This window comes from Schistocerca serialis, chromosome 1 (assembly GCF_023864345.2).
Source record: "Schistocerca serialis cubense isolate TAMUIC-IGC-003099 chromosome 1, iqSchSeri2.2, whole genome shotgun sequence".
NCBI classification, from domain to species: domain Eukaryota; kingdom Metazoa; phylum Arthropoda; class Insecta; order Orthoptera; family Acrididae; genus Schistocerca; species Schistocerca serialis.
Window position 1 is genome coordinate 729,541,650 of NC_064638.1, and position 12,508 is coordinate 729,554,157.

General features: G+C 45.3%; 1 protein-coding gene across 1 annotated transcript in view; it reads right to left on the reverse strand.

The window, feature by feature from the left end:
- Positions 1–12,508, reverse strand: part of LOC126481602 (lachesin-like) — a 760,765-nt gene that overhangs the window by 35,832 nt on the left and 712,425 nt on the right. The gene's annotated exons all lie outside the window — the stretch shown is intronic.

Here is a 12,508-nt window from a genome sequence, read left to right on the forward strand (position 1 = left end):
TGTCTTTATTTATTACGACGTTCGTCTGCCATCATCAGATATCTATAGTTAAGGTGAAAGAATCGTTAAGAGTGACTGGCCTTTGCTGTAACACACAAATCTCCACAAACTATGTCGATCTTTTTATAAATATAAATAGAAGGGGAAACATGAATAATAAACTGTTAAAATACGAGGGTCGGAACTTAAATAGTGGCAACTATTTATTCACAACCGATACAAAAGAGTTACATGTTTGCGTCTGTTACTGTCCTTCAAAGTAGTCACCAGCCTTGTGTAGAACCTGTTGCCGCTGATGTGGAAGTCGTAGTATACCGTTAGCAGAGCCTGTTCTGTTGAAGGTGCGAATGGAGCGGTCTACTGCCTGTCGAATCTCTGGAACAGTTCTGAAACGAATGCCTCGAAGCCAAAACTGAAACGCCAGTCCAACGAATGGCGTCGTTATGGGTCGCCGCGAAAGTAGAAAGTGCGTCAGAGCCGCAGTATGGTGAAAGTCATGGTGATTCTCGTGTACGACTGTGATGGTGTTATCCTAACGCATTACGTTCCTCCACGGCAGACCTTCAATGTACAGTATTACTGTTAGTTTTTGGAGCATCTTCTGCGACCAGCTTTGCGAAAGAACGACACTTTCTGCGCAACCCTCCCATCATTTTGCACGACAATGCGCGGGCGCATACAGCGCAAGCTGTGGCTGCTCTGTTCGGTGGATGGGACTGGGAAGTACTGTACCATCCACCACACTTCCCGGACCTAAGTCCTTATGACTTTGATTTAATTCCGAAGACGAAGGGACCACTTCGTGGCATTCGCTTCAGAACTGTTCCAGAGGTCCGACAGGCAGTAGACCGCTCCATTCGCACCTTCAACAGAACAGGCTCTGCTAACGGTATACTACGTCTTCCACATCGCTGGCAACGGGGTCTACACAACGCTGGTGACTACTTTGAAGGACACTAACAGGTGCAAACATGTAAATCTTTTGTATCGGTTGTGAATAAATAGTTGCCACTATTAAGTTCCAACCCTCGTATCATTCTGCTTTTTAAATTTTTGGAGCCTTTCACTCTTTATGTTCACTTCATCATAAATGCAGACATCTGTTGATGACAGATGCTGCAACATCATAATAAAGACATTTTATTTAGCGATCTAGATGATTTTATTCATGAGACACACTGACGGAAAAAAAACGCAATACCAAAAAATAATTAATGCAGAGTAATGAAATATCGGTAATGTATTTGTCTAGGTAACATATTTAAGTGATTAACATTGCAAGATCATAGGTTGTATTGTATTGTATTGTATGTTAACCGGGGACCTAGAAACGACGGAGAGGCTCCGTCCCTGCAGCAGCCGCAGTGGTCCACAAACCCACGACGAGTACCGCAGTCCACTTCACCCCTCCGCCGCCCCATACCGAACAGGGTTATTGTGCTGTTCGGCCCCCGGTGGGCCCCCCAGGGAATGTCTCACACCAGACGAGTGTAACCCCTATGTTTGGTGATAGAGTAATGGTGGTGTACGCGTACGTGGAGAACTTGTTTGCGCAGCAATCGCCGACATAGTGTAACTGAGGCGGAATAAGGGGAACCAGCCCACATTTGCCAAGGCAGATGGAAAACCGCCTAAAAGCCATCCACAGACTGGCCGGTTCACCGGACCTTGACACAAATACGCTGGGCGGATTTGTGCCGGGGACAGGCGCTCGTTTCCGCCCGGAAAGCCGTGCGTTAGACCGCAAGACCAACCGCGCGGGCTCAAGATGATAGGTTAATGTAATCGCGAGATAAATCATTGCAAATGTGAAATGCTGGTACATTAATAACCGATGTAGCCGCCAGAATGTTGAATGAAAGGATGCAAACATGCATGTGTTTTATCGTACAGGTGCCGGATGTCAGTTTGCGGGATGGAGTTCCATGCCCTATTGCACTTGGTGGGCCAGTAAAGGGACGATTAATGCTGGTTGTGGATAACGCTGGAATTGTCGTCCGATGATGTCCCATACCTGCTCACTTGGAGACAGATCTGGTGATCGAGCAGGCCAAGGCAACATGTCGATACTCTGCGGAACATGTTGGGTTACAACAACGGTACTTGGGCGAACGTTATTCTGTTGGAAAATACTTCCCGTAATGCTGTTCCTGAGTGGCAGCGCAGCAGGTCGAATCACCAGATTGACGTACAGTTTTTCAGTTAGGGTTCGTGGTGTCACCACGAGAGTGCTTCTGCTGTCATACAAATTCGCACTCCAGACCAGTACTCCAGATGTAGGTCCAGTGTATCCAGTGTGTCTGGCCTCCTCCTAACATGGGCATCACCTGGCTCCGAGGCAGAACCAGCGTTCATTAGAAAACACAACAGACATACACCTTACCCTCCAACGAACTCTCGCTTGACATCACTGATGTCGGCGACAGTAGTTTGGGGTCAGTGGAATGCACGCTACAGGGCATGTGGCTCGGAACCGTCCATGACGCGATCGATTTTTGTAGCAGTTTGTTGTTTCAATGTGGTGCCAAATGCTGCTCAGATTGATGCTGCAGGTGCAGTACGATGTGCCACAGCCAAACGCCGAACACGATGGTCTTCCCTCTCGGTAGTGCCACGTGCCCGTGCGGAACCGAGTCTTCTTGCGACCGTACACTCCCGTGCACACGGCTTCTAGTAGTCATGTACAGCGGCCACATTCCTGCCAAGTCTTTCTGCAGTATCGCAGAAGGAACATTCAGCTTTTCTAACCTTTTACACTGCCTCCTTCAAATCCAGTGAGGGTGTTCATAATTGTGTCTATGTCGCCTTAAGACCACGATGCGCCATTCCATCGTCCGAGTGGTCCTCTGCTGTCAAATGGTGTTATTATTAACGTCCGTGTTCATCAGGTACATTTTAGTCTGCCTCATGCAATAATGGAGGTGATGAAACCTATTTTCAGAGACTTAGCAACACCTGAACTGTTGAAAAAGTGTATTCACGGAAAAACTCAAAACCCCAGGAAAGTGTAAATAGTGTTATATGGTCGAGAATCCCCAAGACTGTATTTGTTGGAATAGAAACACTTCACTTTGGTGTGTATGATGCTGTTGCGACTTTCAATGATGGCAACATTGTAAGGTGCAAGGTATTTAGAAATATGGGAATGAAGATAGGTTCTAACATGGTACGAGCGATGCTTGCTTTAGGCAAGGAACGCCTTCGGGCTGCAGACAGGGCTGTAAAGAGTCTAGAAATACACTCCTGGAAATTGAAATAAGAACACCGTGAATTCGTTGTGCCAGGAAGGGGAAACTTTATTGACACATTCCTGGGGTCAGATACATCACATGATCACACTGACAGAACCACAGGCACATAGACACAGGCAACAGAGCATGCACAATGTCGGCACTAGTACAGTGTATATCCACCTTTCGCAGCAAGGCAGGCTGCTATTCTCCCATGGAGACGATCGTAGAGATGCTGGATGTAGTCCTGTGGAACGGCTTGCCATGCCATTTCCACCTGGCGCCTCAGTTGCACCAGCGTTCGTGCTGGACGTGCAGACCGCGTGAGACGACGCTTCATCCAGTCCCAAACATGCTCAATGGGGGACAGATCCGGAGATCTTGCTGGCCAGGGTAGTTGACTTACACCTTCTAGAGCACGTTGGGTGGCACGGGATACATGCGGACGTGCATTGTCCTGTTGGAACAGCAAGTTCCCTTGCCGGTCTAGGAATGGTAGAACGATGGGTTCGATGACGGTTTGGATGTACCGTGCACTATTCAGTGTCCCCTCGACGATCACCAGTGGTGTACGGCCAGTGTAGGAGATCGCTCCCCACACCATGATGCCGGGTGTTGGCCCTGTGTGCCTCGGTCGTATGCAGTCCTGATTGTGGCGCTCACCTGCACGGCGCCAAACACGCATACGACCATCATTGGCACCAAGGCAGAAGCGACTCTCATCGCTGAAGACGACACGTCTCCATTCGTCCCTCCATTCACGCCTGTCGCGACACCACTGGAGGCGGGCTGCACGATGTTGGGGCGTGAGCGGAAGACGGCCTAACGGTGTGCGGGACCGTAGCCCAGCTTCATAGAGACGGTTGCGAATGGTCCTCGCCGATACCCCAGGAGCAACAGTGTCCCTAATTTCATCTACATCTACATCTACATTGATACTCCGCAAGCCACCCAACGGTGTGTGGCGGAGGGCACCTTACGTGCCACTGTCATTACCTCCCTTTCCTGTTCCAGTCGCGTATGGTTCGCGGGAAGAACGACTGTCTGAAAGCCTCCGTGCGCGCTCTAATCTCTCTAATTTTACATTCGTGATCTCCTCGGGAAGTATAAGTAGGGGGAAGCAATATATTCGATACCTCATCCAGAAACGCATCCTCTCGAAACCTGGCGAGCAAGCTACACCGCGATGCAGAGCGCCTCTCTTGCAGAGTCTGCCACTTGAGTTTATTAAACATCTCCGTAACGCTATCACGGTTACCAAATAACCCAGTGACGAAACGCGCCGCTCTTCTTTGGATCTTCTCTATCTCCTCCGTCAACCCGACCTGGTACGGATCCCACACTGATGAGCAATACTCAAGTATAGGTCGAACGAGTGTTTTGTAAGCCACCTCCTTTGTTGATGGACTACATTTTCTAAGCACTCTCCCAATGAATTTCAACCTGGTACCCGCCCTACCAACAATTAGTTTTATATGATCATTCCACTTCAAATCGTTCCGTACGCATACTCCCAGATATTTTACAGAAGTAACTGCTACCAGTGTTTGTTCCGCTATCATATAATCATACAATAAAGGATCCTTCTTTCTATGTATTCGCAATACATTACATTTGTCTATGTTAAGGGTCAGTTGCCACTCCCTGCACCAAGTGCCTATCCGCTGCAGATCTTCCTGTATTTCGCTACAATTTTCTAGTGCAGCAACTTCTCTGTATACTACAGCATCATCCGCGAAAAGCCGCATGGAACTTCCGACACTATCTACTAAGTCATTTATATATATTGTGAAAAGCAATGGTCCCATAACACTCCCCTGTGGCACGCCAGAGGTTACTTTAACGTCTGTAGACGTCTCTCCATTGATAACAACATGCTGTGTTCTGTTTGCCAAAAACTCCTCAATCCAGCCACACAGCTGGTCTGATATTCCGTAGGCTCTTACTTTGCTTATCAGGCGACAGTGCGGAACTGTATCGAACGCCTTCCGGAAGTCAAGAAAAATAGCATCTACCTGGGAGCCTGTATCTAATATTTTCTGGGTCTCATGAACAAATAAGGCGAGTTGGGTCTCACACGATCGCTGTTTCCGGAATCCATGTTGATTCCTACATAGTAGATTCTGGGTTTCCAGAAATGACATGATACGCGAGCAAAAAACATGTTCTAAAATTCTACAAGAGATCGACGTAAGAGATATAGGTCTATAGTTTTGCGCATCTGCTCGACGACCCTTCTTGAAGACTGGGACTATCTGTGCTCTTTTCCAATCATTTGGAACCCTCCGTTCCTCTAGAGACTTGCGGTACACGGCTGTTAGAAGGGGGGCAAGTTCTTTCGCGTACTCTGTGTAGAATCGAATTGGTATCCCGTCAGGTCCAGTGGACTTTCCTCTATTGAGTGATTCCAGTTGCTTTTCTATTCCTTGGACACTTATTTCGATGTCAGCCATTTTTTCGTTTGTGCGAGGATTTAGAGAAGGAACTGCAGTGCGGTCTTCCTCTGTGAAACAGCTTTGGAAAAAGGTGTTTAGTATTTCAGCTTTACGCGTGTCATCCTCTGTTTCAATGCCATCATCATCCCGTAGTGTCTGGATAGTGGCGGTGCGGTCCCCTACGGCACGGCGTAGGATCCTACGGTCTTGGCGTGCATCCGTGCGTCGCTGCGGTCCGGTCCCAGGTCGACGGGCACGTGCACCTTCCGCCGACCACTGGCGACAACATCGATGTACTATGGAGACCTCACGCCCCACGTGTTGAGCAATTCGGCGGTACGTCTACCCGGCCTCCCGCATGCCCACTATACGCCCTCGCTCAAAGTCCGTCAACTGCACATACGGTTCACGTCCACGCTGCCGCGGCATGCTACGAGTGTTAAAGACTGCGATGGAGCTCCGTATGCCACGGCAAACTGGCTGACACTGACGGCGGCGGTGCACAAATGCTGCGCAGCTAGCGCCATTCGACGGCCAACACCGCGGTTCCTGGTGTGTCCGCTGTGCCGTGCGTGTGATCATTGCTTGTACAGCCCTCTCGCAGTGTCCGGAGCAAGTATGGTGGGTCTGACACACCGGTGTCAATGTGTTCTTTTTTCCATTTCCCGGAGTGTACAAGCAAGAGTAAACAGGAGGAGGAACAAGAGGAAGCTGGAGGAGGAGTTTGCAGAGGATGAAGATAATCCATCCTATGGACCTGGAATGCACTAAAAAGTTAATCCAATCTTTGTCGCTCGATTCCCAAAACTTTTATTTTCTCATACTAATTACATGTTTTCTAAGGATCTTCCAAACATATTTGTTTCAAACTTTCAGTAAATGTTACACAGTACCTTCTGCATAATTTAACACAGCCTTTTTCCAAAAAACTGTATATTTTTGAATATATAAATAAAAAATTGCAAAAAATGTTGTGAATTTTCATTACAATTGAAAAAATCATCTTTAATAACTGAACTAAAATTTTGTAAAATCCCTGTGTTAAGTTGTAGCCCATATTCCAATAAATAATCTGTAAAAAGTTCAACTTCCTACCTCAAATACTTTGTGAGGAAAGATGTAATTTATAAGCGTTATTTTAACATTGCAAGTATAGGGCGTTCCGGAGCCCCTTAAAGGCATTCTTTACTTAACGTCAGCTCACCGCGTCCAATCACAAAGATAACCAACGCTCATAACCGTTACAGTGTGTATTAAAGGAAAACTGATTTCCATCCTCATACTGGAGCTACTGGCGACACTCTTATGCGAAATTTGAATAGACGTCATCATTCAGATGTGGTAAAACGCCTACCAACTTTTGTTTCTTTCGTCCAACTCCTTCTTGGTGGTTTTCCGTCAGTTTATTCGTAATGATATCGGACCCAAAGCGGAAATTTGTTTTCTTTATTAACAAGAGGATCTGTTGTTACTAACTTATGGTGAATGCAGATATACAACAGAAAATGTGATATCAAGTTCATCGTTACTAAACTGAATGTTAGCACTTCCGTCCGCCCATCCCGTCATTTACCGATACTCTGTAATATGCCTTGGAATTATTAAAGTGAAAGAAACGTCTTTTAATATTTGTTGATGTGAACGTAAGTGCGTAAAATTTTGAGTTATGCTACAGAGTGAGGTAATTTTGCTTTTAACTTCCATATTATATTATTCTTGTGAATACAAATAGTGTGTGAAATGAAATTACTGGATCAGAGGGGTTGAAATCAACGTAGATGCAGTGTCGTAAGCTGAAATTAGTGCAAACTTTTCAGTACTTGTTGTTCTGTTTATTTCATTTGCGACGATGCCATTACTGTTTCCCATTGTCTTAAATGTCCGCCCCCGGCAACTGAGTGGTCAGCGCGACAGACTGTCAATCCTAAGGGTCCGGGTTCGATTCCCGGCTGGATCGGGGATTTTCTCCGCTCAGGGACTGGTTGTTGTGTTGTCCTAATCATCATCATTTCATCCCCATCGACGCGCAAGTCGCCGATGTGGCGCCAAATCGAAAGACTTGCACCAGGCGAGCGGTCTACCCGATGGGAGGCTCTCGTCACACAACATTATTATTATTGTCTTAAATACAAAAACTCGTCATATGATACTAGAATTTATTTATTAGTTTGCAATAATTTCATATCAATGTATTTTTTCTTATAGTAGTTGTTTAACGTGCCTACCTTCGAGCTTGCTGTATTAAATTATTTCACCCGCTGTTGAAGTTCATCTACATTAGAGCACAGCACGTCGGAAGCAAAACTAAGGTGGTTCAGATAAGTCTAGTTAACACGTATTCCTTTATCATTTTACCACTTTCTCTAGGACTGGTCGTAATAGTTTTGGTGAAATGGAATGTCTTTGCTTGAGTCCTCTTTGCATTGCAAATTTCCCACTATTGTTATGTAGTCTATTGGAAGCCCTAGTATTGATGTATATGTTCTGCAGTATACTAATGAAAGAGAATTCAGCGCTTTGTTTCTCAAAATCTGTTAGTGCGGATTGTTTTGAAACTGAGTCAAAAGCTTTCACTTAATCGGTGACTGCCACACTCAGCCGTAATTAATACCCATTGCCCTTCTAAAATTTTGTTCCAGTTTTATCAGCGGAAAATGACCTATATCCAGTTGGATGCAAGATTAAAATACGCGTTTGGTGATTATTTTAATGAATGTCTTGTGCATTGCGAAGAGGAGGCATAGACCTACAATTTTTTTTATGTGTTTCCTATCTGCTTTCTTATGAAGTACTTTTGGGGAATTTTCTGCTACGCAAGTTTCTTTTTGTGTTACTTTACCTCCAGCTTAAATCGCCTCTCTTGATACATCATCTTTCGTTTCTTCATAGCTAGACTGGATTCATGGTCCTCACCTAGAATTACTGAGTAGCATTATTCTCGCTGTTATCTTTCTAAGTCTCTGATTCAACTCTTGTAGTAAGCAGACTTTTAAAGGAACCTTCTTATCACTTTGCAAGTTTCTTTCTGTTGCTAGTTACTAAGCCGTCTGTCATGTTAGTTGCATGGAGTTATTTAGTTGTGCTTTGTTGCTGTGGTGAGACCTGTGGGGCAGCGGTGAGTCACTGAGGAAAGAAAATTAATACTCAGCATCTACAAGAGGTTTGAAATGAATTCACTAGTTGTTATTACCTTTTTTAAATTGAGCATATCGTTATTCTCATTCTATAGGAGTACATTAAACGCAATTATTCATCGAAGTGAGCGTTTCAATTTAATAAAAGGTGCTGTGGTAATAAGAGCTTAAATCCAGAAGAATATTTTGCTAATTTTTTTTTATTAAGTTTCTACTATTTTATCCTGTTCAGTTATTAATGGATCTCGAAGACTGTGAAGCGATGAATTGATTTCTGTGTAGATTGGGGCTTAGAAGGGTTATATGAATTTGACTGCACATTATGTAATGGTACATTGTGAGACATTCATAATAGCTCATTTATCGGTGCAAGCAAACATTTTGACTGTACAGATTCACGGGAGTATTTTTATTGGGAAATTTGCTCTTCCATGGACTGTTTTACAAAAACAATGTGCACTTATCTTTAACTGATTAATAACAAAAAATCATTGTATCCTCTAATTTCTTATATAAACAATGTAATTATGTTCAAAATGTTCAAATGTGCGTGAAATCTTATGAGACTTAACTGCTAAGGTCATCAGTCCCTAAGCTTACACACTACTTATCCTAAATTATTCTAAGGACACACAAACACACACCCATGCCCTATGGAGGACTCGAAGCTCTGCCGGGACCAAATGTAATTATAATTTATGCTCTTGGGTTTATAATTCGAATAACTACTCCTACTATACTTGTTTACGTTGGATACTTCATTTATATTTCTATTACATGTTACTTTGTATACGTACACAATCCAGAAGTTTCTTTCTCACACTGAAATTTAAGTGTGCTAAAGCTTCAAATCAAAACAAACAAATTATCTGTATAAAAGAGTGATACAACTAACCGAGCTGCTACTACGGGGAGCCTTCGTATGAGGAATTAGTTGTACTGAATAGAAGATTTTGTCCTACTCAGCAATATGTAGTACAAGGTTATGAACAATTTTCACAGGTGTTTTTTTTATTGTTTACACCTTTCAGATATGCAAAGGGAGTGCTGAGTATGATCTCGCCGTACGTCGGACAGATCACCACCATCAGCTTCAGGTGTCATTACTTTCTAGATCATTGGCAAAAAATCATTAGCTAGAAGTGTACACCACGCCCTCACCTCCGCAGTCTGTCTGTGTAGAAGAGGAGCTCCGCGACCAGGCCCTGAAGAGTACGTAATACTATTCGACCTCTGTGTAATCCTCTTGCTTGTGACGTCATTTGGTTGCTGTACGGTGGTACCGGGAGTCAGCATGCCTCTCTCCAAGTCATGGGCAGATTAGAACCTTGGAGCCTCTACTGTCTTCTCGTCTAAGTACGTACACCAGTCTCACTATGCTGTCAGTACATGTTAAAGCTTGTGAAAATTGTGAAATCAGACCGTCCAATGTCCAAGTGCTTCTTGTGACCCGTTGTCTCGAAAAATTCGTAATTGTGCCAATAAAAGCACACACAACAATGATAAGTCAAACAACGACATATTTAGCGCTACTTGTAAAATACGTTAGGTTTAAGTAGTTCTACGTTCTAGGAGACTGATGACCTCAGATGTCAAGTCCCATAGTGCCCAGAGCCATTTGAACCCGTGACATGGCGCCTCAAACCGCGCGGCCACTCCGCCCGGCCCAGAGTTCGTCAACTGAGTTCGTATATAGAAACTTCGCAGCCCACTCCAGATCTGTTATTCTTATGGAACGTTTCTCGAGCAAAAACCTCATGGTTTTAGCCTGGTGAGCACAATGAGTGGACTGATAATGTACTGGTCAAAATGTGGACCATGCACTGAAACCTGGGAGCTGAGCAGTTTGGTGTAGTCCAGCTTAATCAATATTCCTGTTATATCACTAAGCGAACATTTTTCCATATTGTTAAAACAACCAAGATATCCCCGAGACGCAATTCTCTCCGTAGTGGTGATTCTGGAACGAGTCTACAAGAAACAATGTCGCTGTCCTGCAGCTTTATTTTTACCCACGAGTGGGTAAGCAGACGGTCTCATCGCTCTAGTCCTTCATTTACGACTGTGGGAGCCCAGTAGGTTGGTATGTTTGCCATTATATGTAAACAAGCAGAGCTGTGTACCAAGATACGTATGCAAAATCAAACTGTCCATTCACAGACAGACATGGTATGGCCGAAGGTAACCGTGCCTTTTTGCCAGTTCTGCACATCGACGTTACACCCTATATTTACATCGGCCAACACGGCAAGAACTGCTGTATACAACCTTTGCGAACTTTTTGAACGTCATTCTATACTCGCTGCCCTTCGCTCTACGTTTGCTGTAATGTGCTAGTATTGTCTTCGACACGACAGGTGGGTAATTTTGCGTATGGTGAGCTTGTGTTTGGAGATGTACCATCTGCACCAGTATTACACAAGCTACCTTACGATATGTTGCGGGGACTACTTGTGGTACCGCTATTACTTCTATGTTGCATACACAATGGTGCGTGAGGAGAAAGATAGTCAATAAACCTCCGTAGGAACTCGAATTTCTCCGACTTTTTCGCCTTGGTCATTTCACGAGATGTACACTGAGCAGCGAGAACTTTATGACCACCGACCTACTATCTATATAAACCCGCCCAGGAGATAGCAGCCACACCTGGTGGGAAATAACAGCTAGTCAGACACACGCACAGTGCACATAGTATTAGCGAGCGTGCTGTCCGTGCGTGGAATGGGGAAGGCACGCGATCTATCTGTTTGACTTGAGGGCAGAAGTTGATGGCCCGGAGGCTCGGCACGAGCATTTTGAAAACTGCACGACTTGTCGGCTGCTCGAGGAGTGCTGTGGTGAGTGTGGCGAAACCGTGGTGAAGCCACGTCCAGAGGCCGTGGGGTTGGGTGGCCACTCCTCATTACAGTTGTCGGACGTCATAGGCTGGGAAGACTGGTAAAACACGATAGGCGGCGAACGATGGCCGAGTTAATATGGGCCTTCGCAGCCGGCGACCATATATGTGCCAATGTTAACACCACGACATCGTTAACTACGACTGAAATGGGCACATGGCCAACGGCACTGGACGTTAGCGCAGTGGCAGAGCGTTGCATGGTCTGATGAATCCCCATACCTTTTTCATCATGCCGATTGGAGGGCGCGAATCCGTCGTCTTCCAGGGGAACAGCTCCTTGACAACTGTACTGGGGGATGGAGGCAAGCTGGTGGCGTCTCCATTATGATCTGAGGAACATTCGCGTGGGCATTCATGGGTCCAGTCGGAAACGTGAAAGGCATCACGACGGCCAAAGACTATCGTACATTGGTTGCAGATCACGTACATCCCTGCATGACGATCGTACTTCTCGACGGCAGTGGCATTTTTCAACAAGATAATGCGCCATTTTACAAGACCAGGTGTGTGATGGAGTGGTTCGAGGAACACAGTAGCGAGTTCCAATTGATTCGATGGCCCCCCAACTCACCAGATCAGAACACATCTGGGATGTGATTGAATGTGGCGTCAGAGTTCATTGCACCCTCTCCGGAATTTACGGAAATTAGGTGACTTGTGTGTGCAGATGTGGTGCCAACTCCCTGAAGCGACCTACCAAGGCCTCATTGCTTCCATGCCAGGACGTGTCGCCTCAGTTATTCGTGCCAAAGATGGACATACGAACTATTAGGTAGGTGGTTACAACGTTCTGGCTGAGCAGCTTAT